Source organism: Phyllostomus discolor, chromosome 1 (genome assembly GCF_004126475.2).
Source record: "Phyllostomus discolor isolate MPI-MPIP mPhyDis1 chromosome 1, mPhyDis1.pri.v3, whole genome shotgun sequence".
Taxonomy (NCBI): domain Eukaryota; kingdom Metazoa; phylum Chordata; class Mammalia; order Chiroptera; family Phyllostomidae; genus Phyllostomus; species Phyllostomus discolor.
In genome coordinates, this window is record NC_040903.2 from 187409529 (window position 1) to 187431356 (window position 21828).

Genomic DNA, 21828 nt, shown 5'->3' on the forward strand with positions numbered 1-21828 from the left:
GGGGGTCATGAACATCCAGCAATTGCTTTTTGCCCCTGGATACCAGAGGTCTCATTTTAAAGGCATCTGGTGATCTTTCTCGTAGCAGTTTATTTCCAACACAAAGTTTGCATAAACACTTGAAAGACTTCCCCATCTCCTGGCAAATATCCTTCACTGAGATTGCCCCTGAAATGGTTGTTAGGTAGCACAATCATGAGAACACATGGCAGGCCTGATGCCAACACGAGAAGTGCAAATCTGAGTCGAAGATAATTTCTCTACCCGGAGAACGGCAGCATTTGTTCCACATGGATCTGTCAGGTGGGGGGAGGGTGGAAGACACCAAGGAGACAATTTCTTCTCTTTCTAGTAAGAGCTGATGCTTGTCAATTTCACCAGCCAGTGACTGCGAAGTGCCCTACAATCTAGTGACCCATGAGACAGCAATGCCCAAGTGTCAGGTATTTCCAAGCAAATAACATTTTTCTGTGTGTATACAGCAAGACAAAACCTTGATCAAGTGTAGTCATTTGAGCAATGCAGGAACAGCTAAGCCATATAACTTACCAAGACTTTCATGAATGTGGTAGTAGAAACTTAAACATACGAGGAACACATCTGAGATGGTTAACGAAAAGAACCAATTACTCTTTTCCAAGAGTCAAAAACCAACCTCGAATATCATGTAAAGTGCCTTGCACTGTGCTTGGCAGGTATGCAGTGGTCATCAGTCATGGCGTCTGAGTGATTCTTAGTTTTTTCTTTTATAAATAAGTGTATTTCTTCCATCTGTGCCCTATTTTTTGAGTCCAAGAGCAGGTGGTCATGCATTTCTTTCCTATTTGGATGTTTATGGAACACACACACACATACACACACACACCCAGAGAGGCCATGGGTTATAGGTAGATGGGCTTCTTTATTATTTATTATTATATTAATTCATTTATTATTATTAAGACATAAAAGAAAGGATGAGTACCTCAGGGTGCTTCTCTCAGTAAGCCTGGAATCTACTTAAGGATTTCAGGTCACATTGAGGAGCATAAATATATTAGAGCTGTTGAGCTGATGGTAGTCAAGACTACCAAGTTTTAACCTCTGAACAAAGACCTACCGCAGAAAAGGATCTGAATGTTTCTTTTCCTGTTCTTTCTCCCCACACACTACTTTCCACCTTTTTTTACACCTCCCCTGGCTGAGACCCTCTGTGACATGACGGTTGTCACTGAACTTAACCAACGGCCAGGACAAGCTCTCCCAGGACAACCTCTGTGAAGCCTTGGCTAAATCGTCACAGTCAGTCCCGCGTGCTCTGGTGGTTTTCTTAAAGTTCTTTGAGGTGAGTCCACTGCATCAAATGCACCCCACAGTGTGAGAGCCACCCCCACACACTCACTCACCGCGGAGGTATTTTATTGTTGCCCCAAGAATTTTTAATTAGAACTATTTGTAAATAGTGCTGTTTAAACATAAGTTATAGTGATTTCTCATTACTCCTCTCAAGGTAAGAGAATACATAGAAAATAAACTATTGGTTCATATGTATAAGGGAACATAGTACCACTCCTGCCAGTTATGATCAGATATTTCTATAATTTATGAGGAAGCCAAATAGGGAAATATGTCTCATATTCCCTTTGTATCAGTTTGTGATAAAAATAGGTCATAATTTTTTAATTATCAAATTAAAACGACATCATCTGTACCTGACCTCATTGGCAGAAAGTCCAGCCTTTCTTCTGGGAAAGCTTTTCCACGGTGCTCCAGGGCCATTGCCGCTGGTCACTAGCTAGCTGCCACCTGTCAGGAGGGAGCGGCACCCCTTCAGGTGGCTCATCGTTCCATCAGAGGCTGCTGTGGCCCAAGGGTCAAGGTGGTGTCACCGTGGAAACCAGGACCATCTAGACCTCAGCCTTGCCTTAAAATAGAACCTCGTCTGGATTGCCCTATTTTCATCAGACATACACAGGCTAAACTCCTTTTATCAAGCTTGCCAATGAAATGTTTGCCATTCATATTAAATAATTAAGAGACCTAAATAAACCAGCAACTGTTGTATCTATTTAGCTTTCAAAATGAGCCAACTATAAAAAACTTCACTCTGCTGCAGTTGATAGGCCATTAGCAACTGGAAAAAGAAATCTAAAACACAAAGTAGTTCACTGTTGCTGGCTTGAATTATGCCCACTCTCCTGGATTCCTGCGTGATTGAATGCAATGGAACTAATGCAGTTGGCATCGATGGATGCAACTTTCTGCCTGGGGACGAGAAGTGGTCATGAAGTGGGCAAGCAGAGTCATAGAAGCGACCTGGAGAACAGGTGCCAATACACCAGGGATTTAGCCCTGGCTGGCATAGCTCAGTGGATTGAGCACGGCCTGCGAACCAAAATGTCGCAGGTTCAATTCCCAGCCAGGGTACATGCCTGGGTTGCAGGCTATAACCCCCAGCAACTGCACATTGATGTTTCTCTCTCTCTTTCTCTCTCTCTCCCTTCCCACTCTAAAAATAAATAAATAAAATCTTAAAAAAATACACCAGGGATTTAATTATCTGTTTCCATATTTAGAAGAAAAGGACCCTGGGCATGGGTTCAAAACGTAGACAGTGTTCTTATTTTCCCGTCTTCAAACTTGCTCTAAGGGTGTGAGTGCCTTTCAAATAGATGGCTGGAAAGATTGCTACTCTCACTGTGTACTGTGCAGTTAATTAATTTTCATTGGTTTAGTATGATCTGAAGAAACTTTTGTATTTCTTAACATACTCCTGGCCTGCTGCTTTATAAACTTGTGTCCTGTTACTCTGGAACAGTACTGACCCAATAGTGGTCCTGGATATAGAGTTTGACATCAACCAGGATAATGTTCATGTTATTTTCAGCTAAAATCAGGATTACAGTATTGAAAACAATGCTCCCAGACATGGTGAGAAAGCATACATTTTGTGTCTGCATTATAATATGATAACATTTTAGTAATGGTTCCAGTCCTTTCTCTCATATTCAGCACTCTCCCTACAAAACACATCTGCAGAAGGCAGTTTGTAGGCTGGGTATTGGCTTTTAATCTTGGCTTCCAGTTCAGATTTTATAGGAAAAATTATCATATTAAATACTTTTCTTTTCTGGGTATTTCTTGTTGCCTGAATAATGGAAAGCTATTTCACAAAGTTGGTTTCCCACACTTTTGCTTATTGCCACTGAAGGACCTCAGAGATTTGCTTCTCTTAGTTATTTATTTATAGATTCATGGAAGAAGGCAATGGAAAGTTGCCTGGGATACTGAGATTTTAAAGATACTATCCTGGTCCACAGGCTAAAATATGGAAAGGATAATAATAATATGCACAAGACTCTAACTCAAAATAGATTTGCCTAAATTGCATAAGAAGTACAAGATTGTGCTGTGAAAGAATGAAGAAATTCTATTTAGCTGGGAAGAGCAAGCAAGGATTAAAAAAAAAGTAGAGTTTAAGAACAACTTTGAAGAGAGAGTAGTATTTTAAGAAGCAGAGAAAGTGGTCAGTGACAAAGGCACAGAGTTGAGAACACAGGAGTAAATTGGAGACAATCCGTAGTCTAGGTGAGCGGAAGCGAATGGAACAATGAAAAATGTGGTGGTAAATGGTTAGGGGGCATTTTGTGGAGGGATTTGCATATCAGGCTGGTGCATTTGAATGCACTCTGGTAGGCAATCGTGAGCCATTGATGGTCTCTTGGCAGCTCTTTGGGAAATCTAGCCTTGCAGTACTTTATTTGATGGGTTGAACAAAGTCCCGATTGAATAGTCAGGGGACCTGTGAGGGAATTAAGGTGCCTGATAAAGAAATAATGTGCTGAATGGGAATGGCAAGATAGTTAAAGAGACATGGCAAATGTTTGGATATGAAGGGTGAGGGAGAAAGAATGAAAAATAGTTCTAAGATCTAGGCCTACATTGTCCAGTATGGCAGCCAATGGCCACATGTGGCTATGAAGCACTTGAACTGTGTCTAGTCTACACTGAGATGTAATGTGCACTTAAAACATACTGTGGGTTTCTAAGGATTTTTCATCAAAGAAAGTAAACATCTCATTAATTTTTATGTTTATTATACATAGAAATGCTAATATTTTGTATAAGTTGGGTTAAAGAAAGTATGCAAAATTACTGTGCTTCTTTTAAAAATTTCAATGTGGCTACTAGAAAATGTAAAATGTTTTAGTCTGTCTGGCCCATGTTATGTTTCTAGTGGACAGTGCTTGTTTAGGCTCTAGAGAACTGGGACAAAGGTGGACCTTCGAGGGACAAAGAGGAAGGAGGAGCAGGAACCAGCCAAAGGGAAGGTACCACCAACTCAGATTTTAACATTTTAGCTAAGAGTGAAACATTCCAATGGAGGGTCAAGTAGCTGACAATTTAGATGTGGAATTAGGCAAGGTTTGAATGGGAGAAGCAGTTATAAAGTCCATTGCTAAATCTTCCAGAACTACTGATAATGAGTCAAAAGCATGTCATTTTGAGCATATGACAAATCATTTCTTCTGGCATAAATCTTATGATTCAATATGGCATATGTGGACCTCATTGACCTTCCATATGGATCTTTATCCTTATAAAGTTCTCTTTAGTTTGAAATACTCATAGATATAATTGACTGACAAGGTGATGGAGACTTGGGATGGGATGGGAGGTGAGGGTGCAGAGTGCGGGGTACTGCCACAGTTGTGGCCAAACCAATCCCTGGGCAGGTCATCTGAGCAAGTATTAATGCGAAGAAAATCTACCACATGTGTTTTGGAGCATTCAAGAGGAAACCAACAGGTGGTCTTTCTCTTTATGATCTTATAATCTGATATGTGGACATAAAACACCACTAGACAGCGAGATTCTTCTTCTTTGATCCCGGTATCTGCAATACTCGTATGTCCAGCAATTGCAGACGCTCCGTTTTTGACCCCATGTCATGGCTTTCACCAAGTTATCTCAGAGTCCTCCCACTGGATAGTCTCTCTTTCATTTGAACCTCCCCCTTTAATCTGCCTTGTATTGAATTATTCAACCACATCTATCTCTTCTCCCCCAGACTATGTCATCCCTGAACACAGAGGCCACACATTTTTCTTTATGTTTCATGAAATGCTTAAAAATTAAAACAGCTACTATTTCTTGAGCAATTAATATATACTGCAGGTACTGAACTAAATGCTTTAAACATATTTAATTTACTTCTCATATGAGTTACATTTTATTATTTCCCAATTTATAGATGAGGCAACTGAGGCACAGAGAATTTAAGAAACTTCTCCAGTGTGATCTAGCTGGTCAGCGGTGGAGTCAAAATCAGAATGCCTGTGGGCTGACCCCTCAGATGTCAACGTGAGAGATGATGTGTTATAGTTCTTAGGATAACAGTTTTTGGAGTCAGACTAAATTCCAAGTCTTAGTTCTACTACCCACAGCTGTAGGACTTTGAGGAAGTTCTTCTTTAAGTTTCTTTAAACTTTGGTTTTATATATATGTGATTTGGATACAGAGGGTGATATATATATTAGGAGAGATAATTTCATTTAATTCTGAAGTTTATTATGTGAATCACATGAATTAGTGCATGCATTATATTTATTACCATTACCAACTTAAGTCTATGCTCACGTATTTTCAGCCATGTGGAACAAAAACAATGCAGTCATTTGTTTAAATGATAAAAATGCCAATCATTAGCCCCATTAAGCAAATTTTTGTCTTTAATTGAGAAATAATGATAAATCTTTAGTGTTCCAGGTATCCTGGGGTTCTCTGCTTCTTCCAAAATGGTCCAGTATAAAATGGTCCCAACGAATAATTCTGATGCTATTTATGATAGTTCTCAAAGCAAGAGGTATTTCTTTTGTATGAAAGAGGCTTTACTCTATGCCAATGTGTGTGTACAATACTAATTATCTCTGAGGGAGGGTGCTTTAAAATAAGAGGAAGCCTTCTTTCCTACCAAGGACATGCTGAAGAAATCTAAGCTACATACATATACACACCGTAAACGAATTGACAGCAACTGATGGGGAGAGAGGACAAAAGCAAAGCAAAACTATAACATTCTTATTGTGCATTTTCCAGCCCACATTCCTACGAGATGAGTGATGCCCACAGCCACACAGACACAAACAACGCAGCCTTCTCAAGCACAAAGCTGCCTTGTAACAAAGGACTCCGATCAGAACGAGCATCTGACTCAATTCTTGTAGCCAGAAGTCCAAGTACTGGTGCCTCCCCAGCTTGGCAGTGTTTTCACACACACTCCAGAGCCAGACGGCTATTGGTCTGGGTCACAGGAATGTGGTCTGGTCACCAATGATGAGTCCACTCTTTAATTCCCCCTCTGGTTGTTCTTCTTGAGAGGAGTTAAGCACAGCCAGGCAGGCTGGCAGTGAAATAGAACTTCAAGGGACTTTATCCAGAGACCTCAGTTTGGACTAGTTGTAGACGAGTTTCTTCCATAGCCTTTAGAATCAGGGGTTTGTAGCATGTGATAGACAGAATGTTGGAAGCCATCTTGCTCAGTTTTTTTATTTTACAGAAAGAAGAGAACCTAAGAAGTTAAGTGATTTAGGGTGGAAATCAGATTTGAAATCAGAAACTTCAACTCTTCATCAAATCTGAACATTTTTCAAAATTATAATACTCTATTTATGCCATTATCTCAGTGGCTTTGTAACATCATTAACAAATGCTATAGAATTTAATAATTATGCTTCAATATCCGTAACGCTGTATAGTCCTGTTATTCTTTCTTATAACCAATGATTTTTTTTTTTGTCTCTGTCCTTCTCTATACTGTGAGGTCCCCAAGAGAAACTATCTTTTGTTTTTTTGCTTTGACCTCAGGAACTAAATACATGTTTCTTGAATGAATAAATAAATAGACATGAACCCGTCTGGTAAATTTCCTTTACAAAGCACCTTACACATCGCAAAGCTCAGGAAGGCCTGTGTTGAGTCAGTATTCGGGTTATAACGGGTCCGTGGGCCAGAACACACAATCCCTGCTCCCTTGGTGCTGATGGCCCAAGAGGATCACTGTTGCAAATGAAAAGCTAACATCTAAATAAAACTACCAAGCAGAAGTCCTGGCGAACAACTGTGGGTGCTAAAATGCAGCGCAGGCACAAGCGCAGGTGCTGCCAGACGAGGCGCTTTCAAGACCAAGCAAACAGATCCAATTCTTAGTCTCTGTGGGCGTCGTCACAGAGGGCAGCTGCTGCCAATGTGGTCGAACATGGAGCAAATCCTCAAGAGGTAAACACAGGAAATATGCCAACATTAAATGAATAAATAAGGTGAGTGTATTATACACAAATTTTTGAGTACAGGGTGTTAATAGATAAAAGGATTAAGATTAAGACTGTGCTTTTGTCCAAAGCCAGGAAAAGCTTCAAAGAAAAGATGTGGTTTTAGAAACAATCCATGAAAACGGAAGTAGCAAGATGGTGGGTCGCTCAGTCTTGTACTGCAAGTCAGTGGTAAGGAAATGCACGATCTGATGTTCATATTTCTTTTTTTTAAAGATTTTTATTTATTTATTTTTTAGAGAGGGAAGGGGGGGGAGAGAGAGAGAGAGAGAGAGAGAAACAACAATGTGCGGTTGCTGGGGGGTATAGCCTACAACCCAGGCATGTGTCCTGACTGGGAATCGAACCTGGGACACTTTGGTCCCCAGCCCGCGCTCAATCCACTGAGCTACACCAGCCAGGGCAGATCTGACGTTCATATTTCAATCCCAGGGCTCAGCTCCCTGCCCTCACAGATAGACTCTGTTACCGAACACTTGGCGCTTGAAGCTATAGGTTAGCACGTTTTAAAAAAGCATATATTGGTAAGGATTCTTTTTGTCTCATGTGACAGAAACCCAACTAGTTTAGGTAAAAGAAGAAAGGCACCAGCCAGGGGTAAAATGCATATCTGAAGGGACACTATTGGCTCCAGAGACTCCTGCCTTTCTGATGCCTGGTTCTGGAAACTGGAATTTATTTTTTCTCCTTGGGCTGCTTTAGAAATTTTGCTCTAAAAGTCGGTGTTGGGCAATGCCTTCATTGTTTGTTGGCTCTGTCTGTCCTTCTTCTGAAGCACTAGATGCTCCACTTCACTGTGTGGAGCAAGAACTTTTGGAAATGAAAAATACATCTGGTAATATTTCAGAAATATTATTACATTACACCAACTTGTGACAGACTTGGGTTGTTGTTGACATTTGCGATTCCAAATGGAACAGGAACATTCTCCTGGCAACAATTACTATTATTCATAAAATATGAGTGATTTTGGTGATTTCAACATATTGATAGTATTTAAGTGTATTAAAAATAAGAAATCTCTGTTCATCCTCTCCCAGTGATACCAGTTGAGGTCGAATTGATCTATATTTTCCTTTTAGGCATACCATGTAATTGTTAACTTAGAGAGTTTCTAGATAATGGGTAATCTCAACAATTCCTTAACAGATTTGTAAAAGCCTAAAGTAATAAGAAAACTAAATTTTGAGGAAACAATGTCACGTACAAACTTCTGGGTTGAAAGGCACGTCGTGTCAAGAATTCCATGACTTAGTTCCTACTCTCCACTGCAGTGTCACTCTAAGGGCATACTCACGCTCCCTCTCCCTACAGCTCCCCCGCCCCCCACCACTATTACACATGCAGAGCCCTTTCAATACCTTTAAAACTAAACTGCACTGTATCTGTTTCCAGCTTCTGGGAATATCGCCTATTTCCTAAGACAAATAATTTTTGTCACCTGAACCTCAACCAACCATCATCACCTGTCTCTCACTGTCTGCGTTCTGTTGGGGTCCTTGTTCTCCTATCTGAGTACTGACGCTCACCTCCTGTTTCAGCTTTCCTCATTAGTGCCTGTTTTGACACATTAATTTGGATGCTGAAACCTCCAAAACACAACAGAACAAGAAACATTTGGGGAGGGAGGTGGCAATGAAGTTTGTTTTGTGTGATTGCAGAGACAGCCCCAATTTATAACAAGATGGGTGGTGGGGGCAAAACCAAGAATAGTCCTAATACTCCAGTGATTTACAATATCAGAGAGTCAAATAGCGGGAATAGGAAGTGACTGATGATTTCATTGAAATCTGGGAAGAGTCATCACAAAAGAATATCTCCAAGCCCTGGATATTGAGCAACATGCCGTGCGTATCAATATGTGTTTCCATTGTAATGAGCTGTGCGGAAGCTAAACCACAATCCCTATGCATTGACGAGCCCGGGGTCAGGATGGAGCTTTCCTTACTCCATGAGAAGTAAAATGAAAACAAGAACAGACCCCTATTCAACCTCCTGCTATTTTTGGTAACTATGAAATTGTAGTGGTGGTAGAGTCTGACATTTTCAAATCATCTTTATAAATTGTTAACGTTTATAAAGATCTTACAAAGGGCTTTTTTTTCCTTGGTGAAAACTGGTAACTCGACTGGTAGCTCGGCCTGTGCTGCAGCCTGTAAATGCAGGCTTCCCACCCTCGGCAGCGTTCCCGCTCCGCGCCTTTCACTCTCAGCGGGGGTGTCGCTCACCGTGCAAAACGACTTCGGAACAAAAGAAATGTTACATAACTCTTACAACTCAGGGAAATAGAAGTCTCTTTACATGATTCATTTCTGCAGTTAAAAAAAGTTTATGAAAAATTAGTGCCAGAAGTAACACATGGAACGAGGTAGCATCAATAAAACAGGAGTAGAAAGCTATAAGGCGAGAACAAGTTACAAAGAAAAGAAAATCGTAGGAACTCAAAAGCCAATAGTTAAAAGCGCAGATGGAGCTGAGTGGGCTGAGGAAAGGTTATTTGACAATTAAGACATGAAGCAGATTAAAGTCAATATTAGAAATAGAGCAGAATAGTCGATATGAAATCAATAATGGGAACAGTAACACAAAAGCAAATGTAATGGTTTCTCCCATAATGCCAAGGCAAAAGTTAAAAAGTTTAAATATTATGAAAAAGAGTTTTTATAGGGGACATATAATACAGTGAGAAACTTTAAAAGGCAAATATTTCATGAAGAATAAATAGTTGGAATAGACATGATACTAAAAGATATCACTAAAAAAGTACTTTAGAAATACAGATTAACCCCGGCTGGCATAGCTCAGTGGATTGAGCGCGGCCTGGGAACCAAAGTGTCCCAGGTTCGATTCCCAGCCAGGGTACATGCCTGGGTTGCGGGCCATAACCCCCAGCAACCGCACATTGATGTTTCTCTCTCTCTCTATCTCCCTCCCTTCCCTCTCTGAAAATAAATAAATAAAAATCTTAAAAAAAAAAAGTTGTCTGCAACTTGCTAAAAAAAAAGATAAATATTTGTAAACATATAAGCATTCAGATGTGAGTATAAAATCATAAAAGACCGCAGATCTGGAAAGTATAATGCCGGTATGTAATAGAACAATATCTACAGAGTACTGAGAGAAGAACTTGTAAGTCAGGAATTTTAAATGTCAGTTCGATTGATGGTCAAGTAATAAAGAGGCATAACCATATTCTCAGGTATATAAAATCTTAGAAAATGTCACCTTTTGTATCGGATAATGATTATTGCTTAACAAATCACCCTAAAATTTAGTGCCTTTAAGCCTTAAACATTTGTTACTGCTTGTAACTTTACAGGTCCACTGGGCAGTTCGGCAAAGCGGGACTCAGCTCCCCTGATCTTGGTGGGGCTTGCTCAAGCATCTGCAGTCAGCTCACAGGTTGGCTGAGGGTTCAAATGGTCTCCCATGTGCGTCTGATGGGTGGCCGGTTATCAGGTGAGACAACTGTACAGAGGGAGCCACATGTATTTCATTATTCAGCAGGCTTCTCCGGGCTTATTCAGCTGGTGGTTTCAGGTTTCCAGGAGTGGAAGCACACAAGACTTCTTGAGGTCTCAGCTCAGATGGGCACAACATCATTTCCTCCACATTGATCTGCTCAGAGCAAGTTACAGGCTGCAAGAGTCAGGAAATAGACTACCTCTTAATGGGAGGAACTGCAAAAGCTTATTCTAAGACAGGGGCCCCCAACCTCCGGGCTGTGGACCGGCATCAGTCCATGCCTATTAGGAACCAGACTGCACAGCAGGAGGTGAACTTGAATGTAATGTGCTTGCATCATCCTGAAACCACCCCCCTGCCCCTGGTCCATGGAAAATTTGTCTTCCACAAAACTGGTCCCTGGTGCCAAAAAGGTTGGGGTCCTCTGAGTCTCTCCCTAATGACTCCTTATATTGTATATCAGGGTACTGGATTGCCTGTTTTTAATTTTATTTCTAGAACAGTTTTCTTCTCTTAACAGCAAACTGCTTTTTTTTTTTTTTAAATTTATGGACCAGATATTTGGGCTATATGCCAAGTGAACTATTTTCTCACATCCTGGAATAAAGAAAATTATTTTTAAGTAAGGTTATTATGACTTTTCCTTGAATGTAAAAAAATCATGGAGTGTCTTGGCAATACATATCCATAATGCACATATCTTTTAACTTAGAAGAAGGAAAGAAATGAGGATATGAACTATATACTTAAAGCAATAAGCACTGCACGTGACCACACTGTTAACAGAATTTGGGTTGCTTACCAACAACTACTCCACTCGCCAGCCGGCAGCCCAGCCCAGATCCAGCAGAGCCATCTGGGTAGCTGGTGAGGCTTGAGCTATTAGAGCTCCCGACATAAACAACACCACCCGTGGAGGCTAAACACATTAAATAGCCTGAAAACTTAGGGAAAAATTGAGCTGACTACTTTAATCACACTGGGAAAGCTAAGATTAGTCTCACTGGGAAATACATTTAATCAATTTCTCATTTATTTCTACAAATTAAAAGATGAATCAACAAAGAAACTGAAATGAACATAGTTTGTTTCCTAGGGTCAGGTTTACAGCACATGGGCAAATTTGTACCAGCTCTTTCCACCTGCCATTGTAATAAAATGGATTCTTCTGCTATGATTAACTTTTGATAAATATTTTCTGGTCTAAACTATTTATTCCTTAGAAGTCTAATAATATTGGCTTTTTGTTGGAAATTTAAATTATTTTAATTTTTTGATGTTACAAATGGTGATGTGATCAATGTTGTACATCAAGCCTCTTCAGCGTTCTTGTAACAGATTTCTAGGAGTGGAATTGCTATGGCAAATTATGTAAATGTTTATAAGCATCTTGATATGTGTTCTCAAATTATTTTTCAAAATGGTAGTATTGCAGCATGGGGAAGGTGCCCAGATCAGCACGCCTCAGCAGCACCATTTCAATGTCTTTCCGTGAGCGATGACCTACTAAGTCACCACTGCAGACGCATTGAGCGTTGTTGGAATGCGTCCACACACACTTAAGCGTGGTTACAGTGTGTTTGTCTTCCTGCTGTTTGTTCCGGGACAGGAGCCCTGCACGGGGAGTCTGGTGTACGCAAGCTTTCTGTGCGACTTGCTTCTGATTTATTGTTTTACCTCCTCTTTGTTTTACTTCTTTACCACACAGACTTCTCATACTCTCTCATTAAGAACAATAGGGTTGCTCAGTGGTTTCATAACATTTTTTTTCCTTTGAAAGTGAGGAGCGCATGTAACGATGGCTACCTAGTACACGTTTGGGTGACACGTTTGCAGGCAGTGTGTAACATATGACAAGTGATGGCGTGGGCTCCCCACTCTGTTGGCCTGTGTGTGCTGTTCTGTCTTCTGAGGTCGTTCCTCCCCTTCCCCACTTAGTTTGGTGAACTAGAAACTTAAGGAAAAACTTTTCCTGCGAGTGTGAGTCTCCATGGCACGCTGAGCTTCATCTATCCGTTTGGACGTTTTCACACAATCCAAACAAGGAACATGTTGGCTCAAGCGATACACAAATGTTGGAATCAGCTGGTTTCAGGGGAAACTGGGGGGGGGGGGGGTGCTGCCCAAACGACCTGGCAGACACCAGTTTTTCTCTTCGCATCTGTGCCAGGCAGGGGTCCTCCGTGCTGTCCCCGCTCTCAACAGCTCCGCCTTGTGGTGGCAAGGCGGTCGTCACGTCCCTTCTTAAATTCACTATCAGCCCAGCGGGAAGCGAGTTTTCTCCTCTCTGACAGCTCAAACCAAAATTTGGGAATTGTGTCTTGTTAGTTCTGATTCACTTTCTTTAGACAATGAGCCCAGTCTAGACCCTATTCCAGAACAGAGAGGAGCAAAAGAAGCTTCTTGGCTCGGCTTTAGGTCACAGGTGGACCTTCCAGACAAAAGTCAGACGGAAGTCAGGGCTGATGCCCAAGGGGCATGCCTGGCAGCCACGTGTAACTCCTATAGCCCCGCCTTCCAAACATCGGTTTCGCCAAGAAACCATGAGCCCCGGGACCCCAGGAACAGTGTCTGTCTTTTCTCAATGCCAGGCCATCAGCCTTGAGGAGTGTAGGCACTCCGTATCTCTTGAATGAATGAGTAGGACCAGCTGATTAATGCCTCTCAGTTCAGTCTCCTGCTATTTTGGTAACGATAAAACTGAGACAGTGGTAGATATGACATTTTCAAATCATTTTTATAAATTTTTAAAATGTGTGAAGGTCTTAATATCGTACAGAGTGGTTTTTTAAAAATACAGAAACTGGTAACTGGCTGGCAACCTGATCTACGTTCAGACCGTACTCGCAGGTTTCCCTGCCTTGCCGGTGTTTGTACTCGAAGCCCATCCTCAGTGACGTTTACCCTTCTCTGGGCTCCAGGCGTGGGCGACATTGAATCACGGTACAGCAGTGGAGACGGCCCCCGTCAGCCTTCTAGGTGCTGCGAGGCCGCGACGATGTGGGCGAGCCTCCTGACATGCAACATTCACAGACAAAGCAAATGTTAAAATTCTGTTGAGCCTAGATTGCAAATATGGGATGTGAATTCCCCAGCCAGTAAAAAGAAGCGACCTTTCTAATACAAAAGGAAATATGCAGTGTCGCTGAGTATGGAATTAGAAATTACACTGACACTATCCAAAAGGGCAAAAAGCATCAATGGTAGGAACAAAGGGGGACAAGAATTTCAGCAAAATTGGTATGTTTTTCTCTAGGATTTGAAGCCTGATGTAATCCAAACGATTTCCTTATCTGGGTAGGCCACCTCATAGGTCTCTTTGATGTTTTTTGGAAGCACTGAGGGTGTTGCCATGGTGCTGGGTGGGGGGCAGGTTGGGGGAGAGACCTGTGCTCCATTTCAGAGTCTGTCCCTAGTTAAAACGTCTGCCCTGTTACATGTAAGGATCATGTCTCAGGGGTTGCCCAGTACTAAAGCTTCACCCATACCCTGGCAGGCCAATATGTCTGGCAGATAAGTGCAAGGGAGAACACCTTTGTCTATTCCAGATATTAAATTGGGATAAAAGGGTGGATGAGTTTTCTGAAAACTGTGATGAGAGTTCCCTTGGACTGGGAAGGGGAGTGGAGGTCTATGCAACGCGGAAGACAACCAGCAGGGGCTCATTGCTCGGGTATAGTGTGTGGGAGCCAGGGCTACAGCCGTGGGGAGCCTTGGCTGCACCAAATATTCCCCCACTCTGAAACAGCTGGGCCTGAAGGGGTCACACCCAGGCTGGGACAGTGCTAAGTTAACCTCAGCTGGAACCGGAGTGGGCCTCCCTGCTTCTGGTCACTACCTGGCCCCACAACTGCTTTGACGCTACTGAATGTGTGTTTTTCCAGATGATTGAGATTGAATTCTTCCCCACACAGGGGTGTCAAACTCATTTTCACTGGGGGCCACATCAGCCTTGTGGTTGCTTTCAAGGGGCCGAATGTAACCTTAGGACTGTAAAAAGGTAAACTACTCCTTAACAGTTAAGCGAGAGCTTGGCGCTGTCACTGGGTAGAAACAAGGTGCCAAGCTGGATAAAACAAAGTGGAGGGCTGGATTCTGCCAACAGAATGTGGCCTGTGCCCTACAGTATCATTTCAGGTGCAGATGTGAGCTCAGAGTCTCAGGGAACTTGTTTGTGCTCACAAACTCTTTGTTGGATCAGTGCTTTTGTTTTTACTAGTGAAACGTGAGCAACTCAGTTATAACACTAGTGTTTATGGTAGAAAACCTGAAAAATTTGAGTAAAAAAAGATAAAATAAAATTACTTGTAATTCACTACTCAGAGATAATTAACATCTGCATTTTGATGCATTCTCTGTCTCCTCCCTCTCGGTCTCTGCCTCTCCCTCCAAGGGTAGGATGATACTGGGCTGATTTTTACACACACACACACTCATACTTGCATATGCACATATTATATTTTATGAAATATTTTTAAACCATTAAATATTCTTCCCTACTATTATTTTTGTGATTGTGAAATGTTGCACAATTTGTTTCACAAACCCTCTGTTGTTGGATGGCATTCATCTTTCAGCTCTTTTGCTGTTCCAAACAGCCCTCTGATGTGAAATGCATAAATCTTGTATGCTCCCATTCACTGATATTTAAGATCATTTCACAAAGTTGAGAATTTAGAAGCCTCTTGTGTCTTGAATGATATCTGGTGGTTTGTGGACCTCAGCTTGAGAATAAGTTCCTTTGAATAAATTCCTGAAAGGGGGCATTACCAGGTTAATAGGGACCCAGCATGATAAGACTTTTCTTCCCACGGGGCTGTGACTTGTGATTCTGGGATCCTGTGGTGAGTTTCTTTCGGAAGACATGCTACAGCACAAGCTCTTCTACACTAGATGGCAATATTTCACCGTGTAAAAAAGTCTGCCCTGTGAAGCACACAGGATAGTTTCCGCAATTGTCTGTGGGTCTGCCAAACCAGAAGAGCGACAGCAGTGGGGAAGTGGTGATATAACTTTTGTCTAGAAAGCATAATTTATTCAAGGCGAAGACTCCACAGGTTCTATCTTGGCATGAGCTGTTTATGACATGCCTCTGAGAAAAGGAGCAAACCTTGAGAAGGGTGCAGTGAAGTTGCAAATTCTGCCCCCTGAAGAGGTGAAAAGACACTCTCATCCACTAAGTTGTTGTTTTAACCCTCAAGCTGACACATTTAGTCTGTCTTTCTCAGCACACCTTGGCAGTAGGCGACCTCACCGAGTTCTTCCTGATGTACAGGCGGGAGGATCTTCACTTCTCTGAGGACAGGACTGGTGGGGTACCTTGCAAACCACTCACCTGCCTCTCTCTGTGGCCAGCCTCTTTCCTGCGTAAACAGTAAACAGAGCAGAATTTGAACTTTAATACAAAAGTTTCTGGAAGGGTGGCCACCCTCCGGGAGAGCCTGAGGCTTCTTTACAGTCATTGAAGAAATACCTTGGATGGGAGGGGTGATAAGAATCTTGTCACTCTTCAGAGACCACCACTCCGAGAAATCTGCACCAGTCCCTGTTCGCCTGTGAACTCCTGTGCTGTCTTTAAGACTCCACTCAGCTCAAGCCTCTCATCCTCTGCCCAGGTTCTCTTGGTCTCTCGTGGTCCAGAGACACTAGCTACTTCTTTTGTGCTCCCAAACACATCAATCTATTCTTCTTTGGAAAGAATGTATTGAGAGCTAACTACATTTGGGATTCACAACAAGCAAAACACTCATGGTTTATGCCTTTCAGAGCCCAGTAGTAAATTAAGTGTCATTTAATTATTAACAGTATTTTGAAGAGTATCATAAAGATTAAGTATATTTTTTAAATAAGAAGTATACATACATTCTTACAGAACTTAAAACAACCTAGTTTGGGAAGCCAAGGAAAACCAGGAGCTAGTCTGGTGAAGGGAGCAGGGTCAGGGGCCAGGCAGGGAGGAAGGCAATGTGCAGGACCCAGGAGGAAGGGAGGGGATGCCCAGGAGGAACTTAGAGCGGGGCTGGGGGGCTGGTGCCTGGTGGAGAGGGCGTGCGATGAGGCCGGAGAGGATCTCCCACAGCCGGTATGCCATACTGTGGATGTTGAGTTTTTCTAAGTGCATTTGGAAGACTATGTGAAGGTTTAAAATGAGAAAATAATAAGCAAATAATGGGGTCAAATTTGGTTTAGAGAAGATCACTGGCAGATATGTCGAGAATGGCTCAGTATATGGATGCTGGAGACTAGTCTTCTGGACAAAAAGGTTTTGGTGGTGGAGACAAATGGGATGGATTCGAAAGCTATGTAAGGGGTGGAAGAGCTGACATGGGGAGTGTGGGAGGGGGAGTAGTTAATCAAGGATGGCACCCAAGTGCCTGGCTTTAGCAAGTAGTTGACTGTAATCAGACATGGATAACTGGACGAGTAACAGATGTGAGTACCAGGTTATGAGATCAGCTTTAGACAAGTCGTACCTGTAATGTCTGGGAAACATGCAAGTAGTTTTGTCAAATATATAGATCTGGGTTCACAAGACAGTTGAGTAGGCCAGTGATCCTCAATGATCTCCAGATGAGCAGCAGCACCTGGGAACTTAGAAATGCAAATTCCTGGGCTCCGTTCCAGACCTAGTGAATCAGAAATTCTGGGAGTGGGGCCCAGAAATCTGTGTTTTCACAAGCTCCCTAGGTGACTCTAATTTATGCCAAAGTTTGAGAACCACTGGAATATATCTCCAACATTTAGAAGATTTGCCGAGGGAATAAGCAGAGGGTCCCAAGGAATGACTGGAGTTGTAGCAGGACAACTGGGAGGTGTGGAGCCACAGAAGCCAAACAAGGGAGACGTCCGCTGGGTGAAAGTCTCCTCAGGAGTCACACAAGCAGGGGCTGAGCTGCGTCTGTCAGTATAACAGCATGACTGTTCCTAGAGACGTAACCAGGGTGATTGTGAGAAAATGGTGGTGCAAGTCACCCAATGAGTGTGAATTATGGAGTGAGAGGATGGTGTGGGGCTGGCGTGTTCTTCTTTGATAAGCTTGCCTTGGAGCAGGACATGAAAGACAGTAGTGGTTCATAAGGAATGTGAGTTTGTTTTTTTTTAATTGCAAGTATGTTTAGCATACTTGTAGAAAAGTATACCCATCACAAGCATACGGCTCCAACAAACTGGTGATGAGGTCAATTGTTTGTTAATCATTTTTAATATTAGGAATTTTATTGAGATATACTTTACACCTAATATTATATTAGCTTCAAGCATACAACATAAGGATTCAATATTCCTATAGACCATGAAGTAATTGTCACCATAAATCTAGTGAACACCCATCACCACACATCGACCGCTCGGTCATTTTTTATTATAGAAATGGAGAACAACCAGGGACACAACTGTGCTCCGCACACGGCAATGCCAGCCCGAGCCTGCTCTCCACAGGGCAGTGTCCATCTCAACCCTTTTCCCAAAGACACCTGCTTCCTTCAGGTAGCCTGTGAAGCTCAGGCAGCCCGTGATAATTCAGCTCCAGGGATGGATACTAATTCATTTAAAGTAATGTCAGTCATGCCATTCTCCTTACCAATGATTGGTTCGGCATGTAGCCATTAGCCAATCAGAGCAATTTTTACCAAGAAAAGGGTGGTCAAGGAAGTTAGGTTGAGCCGGTCAGACTGAAGGAGAGGCTCTGACGCCGGGGTTTGAGTGAAGGAGGTTCACTCTCTCCCACAGAAGGAACAGGCGGCGTGTCCCTGCAGCTGCTCATGGTCTCCTTTCAGCAGCGAAGGAAGGAGCCCGAAGACAAAACCTACGCCCAGAGTGGGACAATGCAAGGGAATCACAGTGGCACTGTGCCCAAGCCCTACTGCACTTCACGCAGAGTCCTGTGACCTCCAAATTTCTACTGAATGAGGTAAATGCGATGGTCCTTCTGCTCAGTGTGGTTTAGATTTTCTGTAATTTAGAGCTGAAAGTGTCCTGACACAGGTAGGTGTCATTGCTCTCTCAGGTACCAGATGAGGAGACCGAGGTTGATACAGGTGAAATCACTTGTTCCAGGTCATGCAGCGAGACGTGTGAGCCCACATCGGCTTGTTTCTGAGTTTCCCCCGTGCCGTGTGGCTCGAGCTGGCGGGCAGGTGTCAGGGGTGCAGCAGAAAACAGACTGTGCAGTCAGGTGGCTTAGTTAGGCAGAATTTAGTAAGGGAGCCCTTTACAAGGGTGTGAGCCGGATTACAGGAAGCCCTCCTGAAAAGAAAAATGATGCTCCCAGGGCTAGCAACAGACTGGAGCCATTTATACGCCTATATCCAAAGGGACAAGGCAGAAGAGGGGTGGGGGGAGACAATTAGGGCAAACTGTGGGCATAGGAGGGCCGCCACCCGGAGGTCAGGTCTTCAGTGAGACTTGCAGCCATGAGGCAAGGCTGTGGGGATCCTGGGTCATAAATATTTTGATTGCTTTCTTCTACCCTTCATTCTCCTGTTGGTCTCCCCTGAGACATCAGTGAGCAGAGGGGCTTGGACGACACAGTTCATAAAGCAGGGGACAGGGCGGGAAGAGCTGGGGAGAACAGTCCAGGAGGAGCAAGTGGAAGGTCCACCGCACTGGGAACCTCTCACTTCTCTCCAGTTTCTGGGCTCGCCCAGGGTTGCAGGTTGGGTAACCTGGGAGTGGGCTCGGAGGAGATCGGCTTGCAGGATACTTGGTATGAAGTGCTTTCACAGCCAACACCCACAGAGGGAAGGAAAGAAGTGGAACTGGGCAGAGAGAGGAGATGAGATGCAACGTAGTCTCGCCTCAGTCAAATGCTCGGGGGCCGGGGCCCAGGGGGCCCTTCAGAGCCCTCCTGAGCCCGGGGCATGTTGTAGCCCTGTGTCCACCCGTCATTGGAGGCAGACTCTTTATGTATCCATGTGTCGCTGTCAACTCAAACTCTTGTCAACAGTCCTTAAAATGTTTGGATTTCCCTTTCACAAGTGTACAGTTTTCTGAATCAATTGCCTAGGTCTCTTTGGGGGGGAAAAAACAAAACAGGGAGAATCTGTCTGTGATACTCACCACAGTGTTGCTGGGTTCTTCCTTCTGCAGACACGGCTTCTCCTCCCATCGGTGGGTTCTGGTTCTGAGACCCGGCTCAGGTCTAGACCTGATGAAGGAATCCGGACTGTGCATTGGGCGGACAGTCTTCAAACTCCGGATTAGCCATCTCAAATTCCTTTTCATTTTACAGATTGAAAAGCTGCTGACTGGTCCTCTAGTTCGCTATTAGAGAAGCTCTTTTCTTGCCTTTTTTAAAAAGTAATTTTTATTTTTCAACTGAAGCTTCTTTCTATTAGTCACCTCCATAACCCCCAGCTGCCAGGCTCCTTGCGCTGCCACCGTGACCTTGCCACTCATCACAGCACTTTCACTCACCTGGCTTCAGTGCTGATACAGCCTCGATTGTTTCGGAGGTTTGGCCTGCCCTTTGCTGTCAGATGTGAGCTCATTTCTGCAGCTGTCATCTGCCCTGGCCTGTCTGTGCAGGGGAGCCGCCACCAGCCCTCTTACTCATGCTCACCACACATTCTTGTCGCTTTGGTAAGTGGCATTTTCTTTATCTCTTCTGTGACATGAAGCAATCTGGTGGACTCTCTGCCTTTCCACAGCACATTCCTTTCTACTGTCCGGCACAGCGTGGTGGTATTCCTCTCTCCCTCTGTGTGGGCTGCCACCCTTCTCATGCTGCTGAGAGGCCACCCCAGCTATGTGTCTGCACCATTCCCAAGGGCCTTGTCAGAATGTTAAATGCTGTATCATGAGAGGTTATTACCACAGCAATAAACCCTTTTATTCAAATTTATGTTTTATGCACCTGGGTCCACTCAAAAACCTAGTCCTGCCCTGGCTGGCATAGCTCAGTGGATTGAGCGCGGGCTGCGAACCAAAGTGTCGCAGGTTCAATTCCCAGCCAGGGTACATGCCTGGGTTGCAGGCTATGGCCCCCAGCAACCGCACATTGATGTTTCTCTCTCTCTCTCTATCTCCTTCCCTTCCCTCTCTAAAAATAAAATTAAAAAAACCCTAATCCTGTTTATACTTTTCTGGCTACTACGGCCCCATGCAGTTTCTTGGGGGTATTGTCCCTTCCCTTTCAGCGTGTCTCTGGCTGAGTCAGGTTGCGATTTAACCGTAGTCATTGGTCAAGTGGCTAGGAGGGAGAGTGGGGGGCAGGACAAGAGTGGGCACCTGTTCTTTTGCTTGAGCGAGATCTCTGCATGGTTTTCAGTGGAAGCAGAGGGCTGGCCCTGCACTGGGAGGGTTATGTCACTTCTGCAGGCATAGAGAGTTTACAAAAACCTGGTGGTTCAATATTTTTGAACCCGTCAACCCAGATGTCTCCATCACACATCTCAGCATCCCATTCTTTTCACATCAGGGCCCTGCCTGGGACAGAGCTTAGCTGCCTTGGCTGGGAGTTGAATCTCTGAAACTTGGCTGCTCCAGGTGGGTCCACAGCTCTCTCTGCCCTCCTGCTGGGGAGATAAGAGCCATTTTATTCACTGCCAAGGAGCACCATAGCTTTTATACTTTGCTGTTAATTGCCAATGTATCCATCTCAGCTTTTTGTCATCTTTGTCCAGGACATCAGCAGGTGGCAGCAGCCACCCATTTTCACTCTCCTTATAGTTGCTATTTTCTTTACTTTCCCTCCAAATCCAGCTAATTCATTCCCTCCCAACAATTTTCGTTCACAACCTGTAAATTTCCAACAACTGCCCCATTGCTGCGTGCCGGGGGCTACGGTGCTGCAAAGATGGGTCCTCATTGCCAGCAGGCAGGCGGGCTGGTGGTCCAGTTTGAAATTCTCCTGCAGGCCTCCTGACTCCAAAGTTGACACTCCTCACGCCTGTCCCCTCCCCCCTGCCCCCTGTGCTCTTCCCATGGTGCATGTGCGAGTCGGCAGGGCTGCTGCTCCTCACTGCGTCGGTGAGCCGAGCTCACTGAGTCCTCACCAGTGATGGTCATAAAAGGAGCCTTCTAAGTCCAATGTTACATTAGGGGAATTCGTTTG